Source organism: Carlito syrichta, unplaced genomic scaffold (genome assembly GCF_000164805.1).
Source record: "Carlito syrichta isolate Samal-C Ts95f unplaced genomic scaffold, Tarsius_syrichta-2.0.1 Scaffold309701, whole genome shotgun sequence".
Taxonomy (NCBI): Eukaryota; Metazoa; Chordata; class Mammalia; order Primates; family Tarsiidae; genus Carlito; species Carlito syrichta.
The window spans coordinates 90,551-103,287 of record NW_007253797.1 but is presented as its reverse complement, the minus strand read 5'-3'; the positions used below and the strand labels follow the sequence as shown (position 1 = coordinate 103,287).

The window sequence follows — 12,737 nt, the reverse complement described above, 5'->3', positions numbered from 1 at the left end:
TTCCGGCTACTTGGAAGGCTGAGGCGGAAGGATCGCCGGAGCCCAGCAGGTCAAGGCTGCGGTGGCCGGGAGCAGCCACTGCACTCCAGTCTGGGTGACAGAGTGAGACTCCAACTCAAAAAAAAAAAAAGCGGTCCCTAATATGCCTTCTATGTTCCGAGCACAATACAGGTTATAAAAGCAACCCTCCTTGAGGAAAACAGGAAGGTTTCCAGAGGTCCTTCCTTTGGTGTAATCCACCAAACCTTGGAAAAGAAGTGGGAAGAGAAGACTTCTAATCAGAAATTCTAGGCAAATAGGTTTGATCCCAAGGACTGCCCCTCTCTCCTGAAAGAGAGCCCCAAATGATTCACCTTTATTCTGCTACCCCAGGTTCTAGATGACTGGCACATTTCCTTACAGCAGAATTCAGGCAGATCAGAATATTGTATTTCTGAGAAGTACTAAGGGCTGGAAGAGCCAGATGTCCTTTGTCTGTTTGATAACCCAAGAGGTCAGGTGCAATTAAGGCAGAAAGTTCAAGAAGATACCACAGGTGCATGTTGATAGTAGTGTTTATGGTGACTTTGTAAATTTCAGTGACTTGGAAAGAAAACCATAGAGAACAGACAACCACTGAGCCCCAACGATGTACCTTGGTATACACAGCTGAAAACAGTCAAAGTTGGGTCATTTGTTTGCGGGAATTCACTGTGAAGCCAGGTTGTCTCACTCCAAAGCTCATGTTCTTTCCTTCATACTCTCTGGCAGAACAGCTGTCCCCTGTCCTTGTGGAGGGTAACCAGGCATTGCGTTGTGAGTCAGCAACAGTCTGTGGGGAGGATTCAGGCAAGTTAGCTTACCTGCTAATGATGCTATTACCATCTGCTGTCGATAGGGGCCACAGCGTGTGGAGCAGGGCAACAAGGGCGCATCATAGCACCGTCCTCTGCCTAGGAAAATAAATGAGAACGGCAGTGCAAAAGTCTCACAAAGCTGGCCTGCCCCTCCTGCTTGTCCTCCCACCTCCTGTGTCCCCCCAGCCCAATTATTTTAGGGCTTGAACACAAGAGACCAAATTTAAAAAGTATCCCTTGTAATAGTATCAGTAGAGTTAACCAAAGGGCTAAAGAGATTTAACCAGGCCGGGCTCGGTGGCTCAGCCTGTAATCTCGCGCTTTGGGAGGCCGAGGTGAGTGGATTGCCTGAACCCGTGGGTTCGAGACCCGCCTGGGCAACTTGGTGGGACCTCATCTCTATAATAAATCAAAAAATTAGCTGGGCGTGGTAGCACGCACCTGTAGTTCCAGCTACCTGGAAGGCTGAGGCGGAAGGATCGCCGGAGCCCAGTAGGGCGACAGAGTGAGACTCCAACTCAAAAAAAAAAGAGATTTAACCAAACTGTTCAAGTGGAGGCACTTCCTTTTCCTGTGAGCAGTGTAGCTGCCTCCCTTCCATCCTTTGAGTGCTGGGTATTCCAGTATTGCAAAGAGAGACTAACCCAGATCACTATGGCTCACTGCTTCATCACTTAATAGGTCACCCCTGAGTAATTTATGAGCACCCGAAGTGAGGACTATTTCTTTACACGTAATGGTTAGTCATCACCTACTTTGTCTACTTTGAAAAGCACAAGGAAGACTTCCTTACTCAAATATGTATTTCCTACTAGCATATGACATTCCCTGAAATCTCACCAGTGCAGACTCCTGACCTTGTGTCAATAGATTATGTTGGTATTATAGAAAGTTGCTGGTATTAGAGGTTCACCTAACACCTAGGATTTCCAAACCAAGGCAGGAGGAATCCTAAAGGGGGAGTGGAGAGGGAAAGGTTACAGGTGGGAGATTTTGGAAGCTTGGAGCACTGCTTGTGAGGAAAAGATACACATAAAGTGTCTCAGTAGACAGCGTTTTAAGTACTGGGTGCTAAAGGATGTGGTCACATCCAGAGAGGAGATAGAGTATCCTTTGAGATAAAAGTGGTCCAGTCTCACCGTTTTGCCTGAGAATGTTTCTGCTTCTTGAATAGGTAAGTGATCTAAACAAAAGGAAGTGTTGAGCAATGCAGGAAGCTCTCAAACCTGATGTAAAACATGAAAAGTTCATGATTTATGTGGTACAGGGTTCCTTGGCCAAAGAGGAAGCAGTTAATTTTGAGAGGAGTAACCACTGCTTTTAAGTCTCCAGAAAGTGGTTTGGGCTGTTGTCAGAAGCGCTGAAGGCTTGTGTCTATCATTTGAAGACAAGAGGCTTCCAGCTTCTCTTTGTTGTCAATGTAGAAATCCTTGGCTGAAAAAATGAATACATAGAATAGGAGATACAGGATTAAAATGACATGAACGGGACAGGAAGCACAAGGCTGAAACTCACCTCATGTCAGAATGATTGCTTTATTTTCCAACTAAATAAAATTGGGTCATGTGTGATTGTTGATGGCAATTCTTGCCAGGAACACCAGAGTTAAGGGGAAGTTACAGATTGCTCCAATTTTCCCAGTTCCTGGACATTCCTGAGAGATGATTTTGCCGTCTTCAGGACATTCCTGAGGTATGAACACATCATTCATTTCTTGCAGTACTTTTCAGCTTATGGCCAGACACTCTCAGGGAGGGTCATGGTCAGTTCAACCAGCTGACTTCAGCACTTGTTGGCTGTCTCCAGTTAATGAGCTGTACGTGTGATGTCCTCTTTCATTTTCAGCACTAGAAACCATGGAAGTAAAGGGGAAACAGTATATCAACAAGTCCAGATCAAGCCATGACTCAGATTTCCTAAGAAAGAGAAGATCAGTACCTGCTTTGACCTAGTCTTGTCTTAAAGTTAAAAATCACTTTGGGGGCAATGTTAATTATCCAAGTTGGTGTTGGGGGACAGCAGTTCTTCCCAGGCCACCTCTCCATACGATAGGCTTACTGACTTGTCAGATCTTTACTGGAAGTTGTTTGCCTCTGAGGAAGTGCCTCGTTGTAATGTATATGAAATGGTAATATAGGAAAAATCACAACCTTAAGATTTAAGGGTAAGTACACAAGATCGGGCTCTGCAGACATTAACAGCATGGACCTTGGAGCCAGAGTGCCTAGGTTCAGATCCCGTTTTTCCTTCTTAATACCTGTGTGACCTTGGGAAATTACTTACCCTCTCTGTGTCTTAGTCCATCTATAAGATGGGGATAATGAAAGTATCATCACTAGATTGGTATGAGGATTACTTAGATCAATGCTTGGTACAGAGTAGGTGCTCAATCAATACAAGCTGCTACTATTCTTCAGTAACTGGTCAATTTTACATTTGTAGTCAAGGAGTTTGGCTCTTAAGCCAGGTCACATGCCACTCAAGATGTTGCAGAGTACATGTTCTTTCATGCTGATCTGGTTTTTTTCTCCTTTCATCCCCTTACTAGTTATTGTCAACCCATGGTCACCAGTCAGGGCGTTCCATTTACATTCAGTGCTGCAAATCCAAGGGTGCTTTCAAGAGCAGAAATCCATAATTTTAAGAGATTCTTGTTAAAGCTAAAAAGACATGTGATAAGTCCATTTTTCCTGTCAAAAATCTATGAAATCCCACTTACTGTATTTCTTGATCTGACGTGTTCTCTAGAAAGCCCCTCCTTTGATAAATCTTCAAAGTGGTCAGTATTCCTTTGGTATTCTGATCTGTGTTTTGCTAGCCCAGATTTTTGTTATCTGACCCTATGGTAACCACAAGCCTGGTTTTAAAGTTATGTCCACAGGTTCTTTGACTCTTCCTGCCTCAAGAAGTGGAACTAAATTCTTCTCCCCTTGAGTGTGTGTGGACTTGATGCCTCCCCTGTAGTGAATGAATACAGCAGAGATGATGGAATGATGTATCTGATATTCAGTTATAGGAAGACTGTGACTTTTGCCTTGGGTGTACTTTCTTGCTCTCTCTTTGTCTCTGGAATCACTTGGTCTGTGGGAAGTCAACTGCCACATCATGACAACACTTGGGTAGCCAATGGGGAGGCCCATACCATGAGGAACTGAGGTCTCAGATGCCACATTCATGAGATCAGAAGTGTGCCCTTCCCTAGTTTAGCTTCTGAGATGACTGTCGGCCTGACTGCAACCTCCAGAGATACCTCGAGGCACAGTCGCCCAGCCAAGCTGCTCAGGATTCTTGATAATAAACGTTGTTTTAAGCTGCAGTTCTGTTGAACGAATCTCTTGTGTGTCCATTTCTTCAGTAACACTGAGTGAGTGGCCTCATAAAAATGTAGAGAAGTTTTTTTCCTTCGGCGCACCACCGAAGATCCTGGTGTCGCCATGGGCCGCCGCCCCGCCCGGTGTTACTGGGATCGCAAGAACAAGCCATACCCAAAATCTCACTTCTGACGAGGTGTTCCTGATGCCAAGATTCGCACCTTTGACCTGGGACGGAAGAAGGCAAAAGTAGATGAGTTCCCACTCTGTGGCCACATGGTGTCAGATGAATATGAACAGCTGTCCTCCGAAGCCTTGGAGGCTGCCCATATTTGTGCCAACAAGTACCTGGTAAAGAGCTGTGGCAAAGATGGTTTTCATATCCGAGTGAGGCTCCACCCCTTCCATGTCATTCCTTCCATGTCAGGAATGAGAGGTGCCTTTGGGAAGCCCCAGGGCACCATGGCCAGGGTGCACATTGGCCAAGTCATCATGTCAATCCGCACCAAGCTGCAGAACAAGGAGCATGTGATTGAGGCTCTATGCAGGGCCAAGTTCAAGTTCCCTGGCCGCCAGAAGATCCATATCTCAAAAAAGTGGGGCTTTACCAAGTTTAACGCAAATGAATTTGAAGACATGGTGGCTGAGAAGTAGCTCATCCCAGATGGCTGTGGGGTCAAATACATCCCCAATCGCGGCCCCTGGACAAGTGGCGGGTCCTGCACTCATGAAGACTTTCACTCTGCTGGCTCGCCCCCATATCAATAAATCTTGCTTCCTGTTTAAAAAAAAAATGTAGAGAAGAGGATCGGTTATAGGTCATAGGTTGCAAATTATTGTAAATGTAGGAAAGAGTTTTATTTTTCAATTACAAAGCAAAATTGACTGCATCCTGACATATTTTTTATTGTCAACACATCTCCTTGGTGCGAATTATAGTCTAGTCTCCCCTCTCGAGTGATGAGTCTTTCAAAGCATATGAAAACTTCTGTTTCTTCAGTGGTTCTGCCTCTCACCAATTAAGGATGAGACAAGCCCAAAGACTCTCCTTGTGGAAAAGTGGCCAAAGTTCTTGGTGCTCTGCCACGTTAGAAAGTAGGTGACTAGATGGAGAAATAGTAAGGAGGCGGCATCTAGTTTTTAAATCTGAAGTTATTCTAGTATTAGAACCTTTAAGGTTCAGTTTCTTTTCGAATTTCATGAAGCTCATATCTCATCATATTTGAAATGATAACAAATGACTTCTTCTATTTGGCAAATGTATATAGAAATCCTTGAATGAACCTGCTTTTCCCATCTACTAATCAAACTGGAGTCTGAATCAAATAAACTTCAACATAAATGATACCATCTGATTTCTGCAAGCCATCGGACCTTTAACAGTTGACTTCCAAAGCCTGTCCTATCACAGGCAACATATTTCCCCTTTGGAAACTGGGTATAAATCTACCAGGTATGGTTTGAACTGGGTAATTCCATTTGTAGGCTCTCTCTAAGTCCACGAGAATTTGCCATGGTTCATGATCATAGTTTGAAAAGTATTAACTGGCAAATTGCTGGTGCTTAGTCACATACAATCTTTTATCTCTGGATAACTCTTTGCTTTTTTCTTTACATTAAGGCATTTATTTCAAGGAATGGTGCTTCATCATTTTTTAATTAAATTTTTAAGTACAATACACAGCTTGATTATTCTAGTATTGAAGATTTAAGTCTTAGGTAGTACTAAGACCTCCCCTACTGTTTTAAAACCTCCTCACCTGGATGTCATTCAGCTTTGTATCAAGGGACCAATATAATATGTGCTCTTTATTTTTTTATTTTTTATTTTTTCATTATTATTTTTGAGTTGGAGTCTCACTCTGTCGCCCAGACTGTAGTGCAGTGGCCGCTCCTGGCCACCGCAGCCTTGACCTGCTGGACTCTGGCGATCCTTCTGCCTCAGCCTTCCAAGTAGCTGGAACTACAGGGGCGCACTACCATGCCCGGCTAATTTTTTGATTTATTGTAGAGATGAGGTCTCACCAAGTTGCCCAGGTGGGTCTCGAACCCACGGGCTCAGGCTGTCCATTCACCTTGGCCTCCCAAAGCTCAGGAATATTGTTCTTTATTTAAGATCCTTAAGGCTGGAAATTTTCCATTGCACGTTAGTTCAAATTTGCCAGCAAGTAAGAGCAACATATTTCCTGACTCTCCATAAGGTTAAACATGTGAACTGAAAATAGAGTAAGAGAAAATCAAGTACAGCACAGTAATATACTTTCTACAGTGCTGTAATCGGGTACTTACAGCATGTGGTCAGCTATTAAGTAATCACAGAAAATTCCATATGGATGGTTTGTAAAGTCAGACTTGGGATTTGCTTCTTTTTCATGTTTTCTTTCTAAACACAATTTCCTTAAGTGTTGTATGCCTCTATTAATATTTGCAACTTGGTAATGTTTAAGAGCTTTGACATTTCTTAATGTCAGTAATTTCCATATTGAAATTTGACATATATTTGGGCTCATTTTAAATCAGATGTCCTAGTCTTCATCATTAATTTTTTTTAATCTTTCTCAAGTATAGAAGAAAAATCCCCACGTTCATTTATTTATTCAGTTCCTCCCCCCACACACAAACATATACACTCACACATGTGCACGATCCAAGCCTTCCCCTGTACCGACTTTGATTGACTCTTATTCATCAGTCAAAATTCACTCAGATAACTCCCTTGTACCGCTGCCGGCTGATTTTTGGGCTTGCGTCTGCAACTTCAGCCATCATAGAATTGTTGTTTCTCTAGTCTCCCCTCTTTGCCCGTCCCCCATTACATTGTGACTTCTTCACCCAGGGACTGCATCTTTTGTTTCTTTGTACCCAGGACCTACCAGAATTACTGTACAGCAGAAAGTGCTTCTTAAGTGCCTGTTAAATGAGTCACTTCAACCACCAGGCTAGCTGGCAGATGAGTTCAGAGGCTATATAAACAACATTCATAAGCTTAGCCAAAACCTTGTTGTAACCAGAGCAGCAGAAGCCCAGAAACTCAGGGACAAGGCCACTCTGGGTTTATAACTCCTTCAGGGCCTACGCAAGGCCAGACCAACTCAGGAAACCACATGCCTGCCCAGATCCTTGCTGCCTGGCAATTTGGCTGAGCCTGTGGGCCTGTACCAACTCAGTGTGAGGGAGGTGCTTGAAAACTTTTTGCTTGTTCAAGAATGCCAATAAGCAAAATAGGTAGAGAGACCTTTACAAAATTCAGTTACATGTTTCATGCTTCATTGTTTATTATTCAAGTCAGAGGTTAACTTATTACATTTGCCAGGAAAATATACTGGTGACAAGTGACAAAACCACCTTGAGAGGCCAGTTCAGCTTAGGATGAACCAAGAGGGCAGTGGGGCTGCGAGAAGCTTTGTTTCTCAGTCGTCCAGAGGGAGGACTTTCCAGGATGCAAGAAGAGAGCTCTAGGTGAACGGAGATGGTACCTCCTGCAGGGCTCGTATTTTCCGGTTTAAAGGATGCCTCTTGTAGGCCATGAGATAAGCAGCTGGGGTCAAGAGGGGACTTCCATCCATAAAGTACAGTCTTCACTATTCAGTTATAGGGGCTCCTCATTCTTTTTTTTTTTTTTTTTTTTTTGAGTTGGAGTCTCACTCTGTCACCCAGACTGTAGTGCAGTGTCTGTCTCCTCATTCTTAACTGAGCTGGCCAGGTACTGTGTCAGTGATATCCATGGAGCTCAGGCTCAAGTGGCCCTTGAGCCCTCAGGACTGTGGCTGCTAAGTCTTTCTTTTCACACTTGGAAAATATGAGCCTTTAAGTTTTATTTAGCAGACACTCAAGCTAGCAGCCTGGAATATGCCCTGATTCTGGGATGGAGTCCAGAGTACTGCACCGAGCCGCTGAAATGCTGCTTCAAGCCGGGTTCTGTTGCAAGCCAGCCACCCATCTGGAACTGGATTCTTAGTCCCTGAGCCTATTGCCTCATGATGAAGGAACATAGTAATATCATTCAGGATACTTGGAAGACATATCGGATGGCACTTTACAGACTCTGAAGACTCTCCAGCCCTCCCTCTGATGCACTGGAAACTTTGCCTTCTAAATGCCCTACAGGTCCCTTTCCCAGTGACCTGGTCTCCGGAAACTGGGAGGGGGTGTACCTGGTGGTGTTGCCAAATGATCAGCGCCCCTCTCTACTTACCCCACTTGGGCTTTTCACTTTTTTATTGTTTCTGGCATCTAAGGTAGTCACATACTTCTTTTCCAGCCATGAGTTAAAAAACATTTTTAAAAAATATTTCATGCAGTATTTGTATAACTGTATCAGAAAAGTTCCTCTGAGTATCTTGTTTGTATATTGTCCTGTATTTTTTTGTAGTGGAAGCAAATACAAGTTGAGTGTCACAAGTTCAAATTCTGAAATGCTCTGAAATCTAAACTCTGTGCGTACCAACACAAGGCTCAAAGGAAATGCTCACTGGGACAGTTCAGCTTTTGGATTTTTGGATTAGGGACGCTCAACCTGTGTGAACTCTAAAGAATCCTTAAATAAAGCTGTTTGCTGCCAGAAACTACTACCTCCTCACCACACTCCTAATAAGGTTCTGCCTCTTGCAGGAAATTATGAAAGCCTGATTTAGGGTGTTAGACCTGGGTGCAAAATTCAGCTCTTCTACTCAAAAGCTATGTGATCTTGGTGAGTTTCTTATTCCGTATCTGTATAATGCAGGAGAGGGAGGAAACAACAACAACAACAGCAGCAGCAATAAGCATGATAATAATAATACAGGATTTGTGTGAAGCTGAATGAGGCTAGCTGTGTGAGAGCATGGAGTACCAGCCCGTGGTAGTTGTGTAGTTAATAACATTTCTCTTGTGACTTGACATCTGGTTTGAGATTCTGGAGTCCTGTAACTCCTCCTCATCCCCCCTGTTTGCCACCCTGCCCCCGTCAGCCAGATCCTCTGCAGTGAAACATCCACCACTCGGCAGTAGGCTCACTACCAGTCCTGGAATGGCTCTCTCTGGTCAAGGCTTCCTGTGTGACAAGTGTTTCCTAAGCAGCCTGTTCCTGCTGGCCTCTGCCACCTTCCCTCTGCCCTCCATGGTCATTCTTTGTTCCTTCCTGGGCAGCAGCATCTAACCATGGGCCATGGTGGTGTCCCAGCAGTGTAGTGTCAGCAGCCCAGAGCCTTCTGAGCCCACCCAGGATGAGGCTGGGACCAGGCAATCCCTGTTCCTCCTTACGCTGTTTCTTCTTGCGCTGGGACTGCGTTGACCAAGTTGGGAGCCAGGGAGACAGTGGGTTTGTCAACCTTTCACTTGTTTGGCCACAGTCCTAAGTTGCAGAGATGACAGGTCAGTCCCATGAGGAAAGCCAAACAACCAAACAACAAATCCAGTCAGGTCACCAGAGATCGTAGCAGAAGATCCTCAGTAGAAAGGAGCACATGCCTGACACAAAGGAATATGAAGGTAAAAAGCATGAAATTGGGTAAAAGTGAAGTAATTGCTATAAATGGGTCACATGTAGACCCTTTTAAAATAAATTTTGGAATTTCTTTTTATTTTTAAAAAATCAGCTTTAAAAATCAATCTTATCTTTTTGTTTCTAATATTTTTGCATATATTTATATACATATAAAGTATTTAAGTGAATAAAATTGGAATATTGTATATATGGTTCTTTTCAAGTAAAAGTACTAATGTAATATATTTTTTAAAATTTTGTGGGCTGGGCACAGTGCTCAAGCCTGTAATCCCAGCACTTTGGGAGACTGAGATGAGAGGATTGCCTGAGCCCACAGGTTTGATAAGAGCCTGGGCAACTTGGCGAGACCTCATCTCTACAATAAATCAAAAAAATTAGCCGGGAGTAGTAAGCACGCCTGTAGTTCCGGCTACTTGGAAGGCTGGGGCAAAAGGATCGCTTGACCCCAGCAGGTCAACACTAGGGTGGCCATGAGTGTGCCAACGCACTCCAGCCTGGGTGACAGAGTGAGACTCCAACTCAAAAAAATAAAAAAACATATATCTAGTTTTTGTTTCATTTTTTTACTGAACATATTATGAGACTTTCCTATGACAATATGTATTCTTCAGAAACATTAGATTTAATGTTCTTAGACTGCTTCACTGTTTGGCTATTTCATAATCATTTTACTGTTCCTACTCATTTTGGCTATCTTTGTTGTTTTGTTGCTTTAAATAATTCTGACTATTTTCTTAGGATAAAATGCAAGAGTTGGCATTATTGGATCAAAAAGTATAGACAAGCTTTTGTTCTATCCTTTGTTTTGAAAGTGAAATATAAAGAAATCCTCTTTTAAAATCTGTTCTTTTCATTCCTTTTTATTCTACAGATCCTTTTTTTTAATCTTCTTTGTGCCAAGAACCATATTAGAGTATGTAATAGGTTCCTTACTCTGCTGCTTCTTCAAGAGAGAGTCAGGGTCTCACGTCCTCCTAGCCATCCTCCCAATCTCCCCAGACTGAGCCAGGTCTCCCTCTCTGTCCTCACCCATATTCATACACCCAGGCTGTCATCGTTCTGTTGTAGCATTTACCACGCTGGATTCTATGCATCTCTTTGGCTCTATTTTGGCATTAGACAGTCAGTGCCTTTGAGGAGGACTGTATTTCATTCATATTTATTTCCCCAGCACCAGGCCAAGAGCTTTGTACGCAGTAGGCACTGAATGAGACAACAAGGAGCATAAAACTATTTGGTCAGTACACACACACACACACACACACACAGAGTCCTATATTATTATTAGATACAGAGGTGTGAGGGAGAAAGGCCATCTTCATGAAGTCATATGGTTGTATTTTCTCACTTATTGATGTAGAGATGGGATATCACTTTTTGGTATGTGTCCAGATGGAGTTAGGTTCCAGATGGAGTTAAATTCAGGATTTTATCAGATCATTGGGGCACTTTATCAGGCCTTCCCGGGGACACAGCTTTAGAATCAGTTTTGTAATCCACTGAACCCAAAACAAGCTGGAGGATTAATAATTATTGAATCAAATTGGCCCCAAATCTGATTGGGGTTTATCTATCCTAAGTACACATAATTGTACCATCTTTATTTTGTCCCTTTAAGTTGGGTTATAAGTGACTGTGTTCTGTTTAGATGGAAAAGATCATCTGGAAATAATTGCTGTATAACTGTAGAACCTGCCAGTGGAAGGCTTCACAAGAGCAAACTTGACTTTGGAAGCTATTTCTCCTTCCAGCTGGAACTCTTCAATAATTGGTCTGTGCTGACTAACTCAGTGACCAGGAAAGTTGTGTTTGGTTGTCAAACATCGTTGGTACTGTTGAACCCGGGACTCTAATGAGAGAGATAGAGACCACAAAGAGCCAGCTCCGATGCAAACACACAAGGGTCTTTATTCAGGCTCGAGTCTGGGTTCACGCCCGAAGCAGCAGCTTCAGGGACGAGAGCCCCGATCCAGCATGGCAAACAGTTTTTATACATCATTACAGAGGGAGGGGAAAGAACTTTAAACTTGTTTTTACATGATAGGGTAATTTCTCCTAATGGGTACGGGGGCAGTTGGGATTGGTCTGGTCCGCTCAGCTACCTGTGATTGACTGGGGAGCTGCTAAATGAGCAGAGTGGGATGTCGGCAGGCAGGCTAAGCAAAGGAATGTCCGGGAGGGGTTTACTACTTGACATTCACATACTGCTAGCAGCAGTTGCGGAAGCAATCGGTTATTTTATGAGACAAACAAAAATTAAACTTAACAAAATTCTAAGTACAAACACTGCAAGCAAATACAGTGAACGTGGGGTAGGAATTCATATAGTAATAGTTCTCTTAGAGTTTTTTTTGTTTTTTTTTTTTTAATCTCTTGGGTCTCTCAGTACTAGCTATAGTATGTCTTAAATTGGATTTCATGATTTCTAGGCCAGGTATTATGTGCAGCAGACATGAGATATCTCTCCAAATATACCAAACACATTCCATAGCTACAAAATAAACATATGTAGAAATGTAATTTAAGGCTGGGTGCAGTGGCTCCCACCTGTAATCCCAGCACATTGTGAGGCCAAGATGGGAGGATTGCTTAAGCCTATGAGTTTGAGATAAGCCTGGACAACATAGTGAGCCCTCGTCTGTACAGAAAAATCTAAAAATTAGTTGGGTGTGAAGGTGCATGTCTGTAGTACTTGCTATTAGGGAGGCTGAAGCGGAAGGATCACCGAAGCCCAGGAGGTTGAGACTGTGGTGAGCCATGATTGTGCCACTGCTCTCCAGCCTGCGTGACAGAGTGAGACCCAAACTCAAAAAAAAAAAAAAGAAACATGACTTAATTTTTTTCTTTACAACTGAATGTAACTTAGCTTTTGAGTCCATATTAGATCTGATTCTACAATCTTGCTTCATTCACTTCCAGGTATATCCCATAATTTCCTGATTCTCTCAGGTTCTTTTGTGTAAAAAAATACCAAAATCAGCCGGGCGTGGTAGCGCGTGCCTGTAATTCCAGCTACTCGGAAGGCTGAGGCGGAAGGATCGCTGGAGCCCAGCGGGTCGAGGCTGCAGTGGCCGGGAGCGGCCACTGCACTCCAGTCTGGGCGAC

At 43.3% G+C, this 12,737-nt stretch overlaps 1 protein-coding gene and 1 pseudogene across 2 annotated transcripts in view; both read left to right on the top strand.

The window, feature by feature from the left end:
- Positions 1–12,737, top strand: part of PPM1L (protein phosphatase, Mg2+/Mn2+ dependent 1L) — a 77,913-nt gene that overhangs the window by 51,115 nt on the left and 14,061 nt on the right. The gene's annotated exons all lie outside the window — the stretch shown is intronic.
- Positions 4,271–4,878, top strand: LOC103270003 (annotated as a pseudogene). The gene has a single exon (XR_002482508.1). The product of XR_002482508.1 is annotated as a 60S ribosomal protein L10-like (transcript).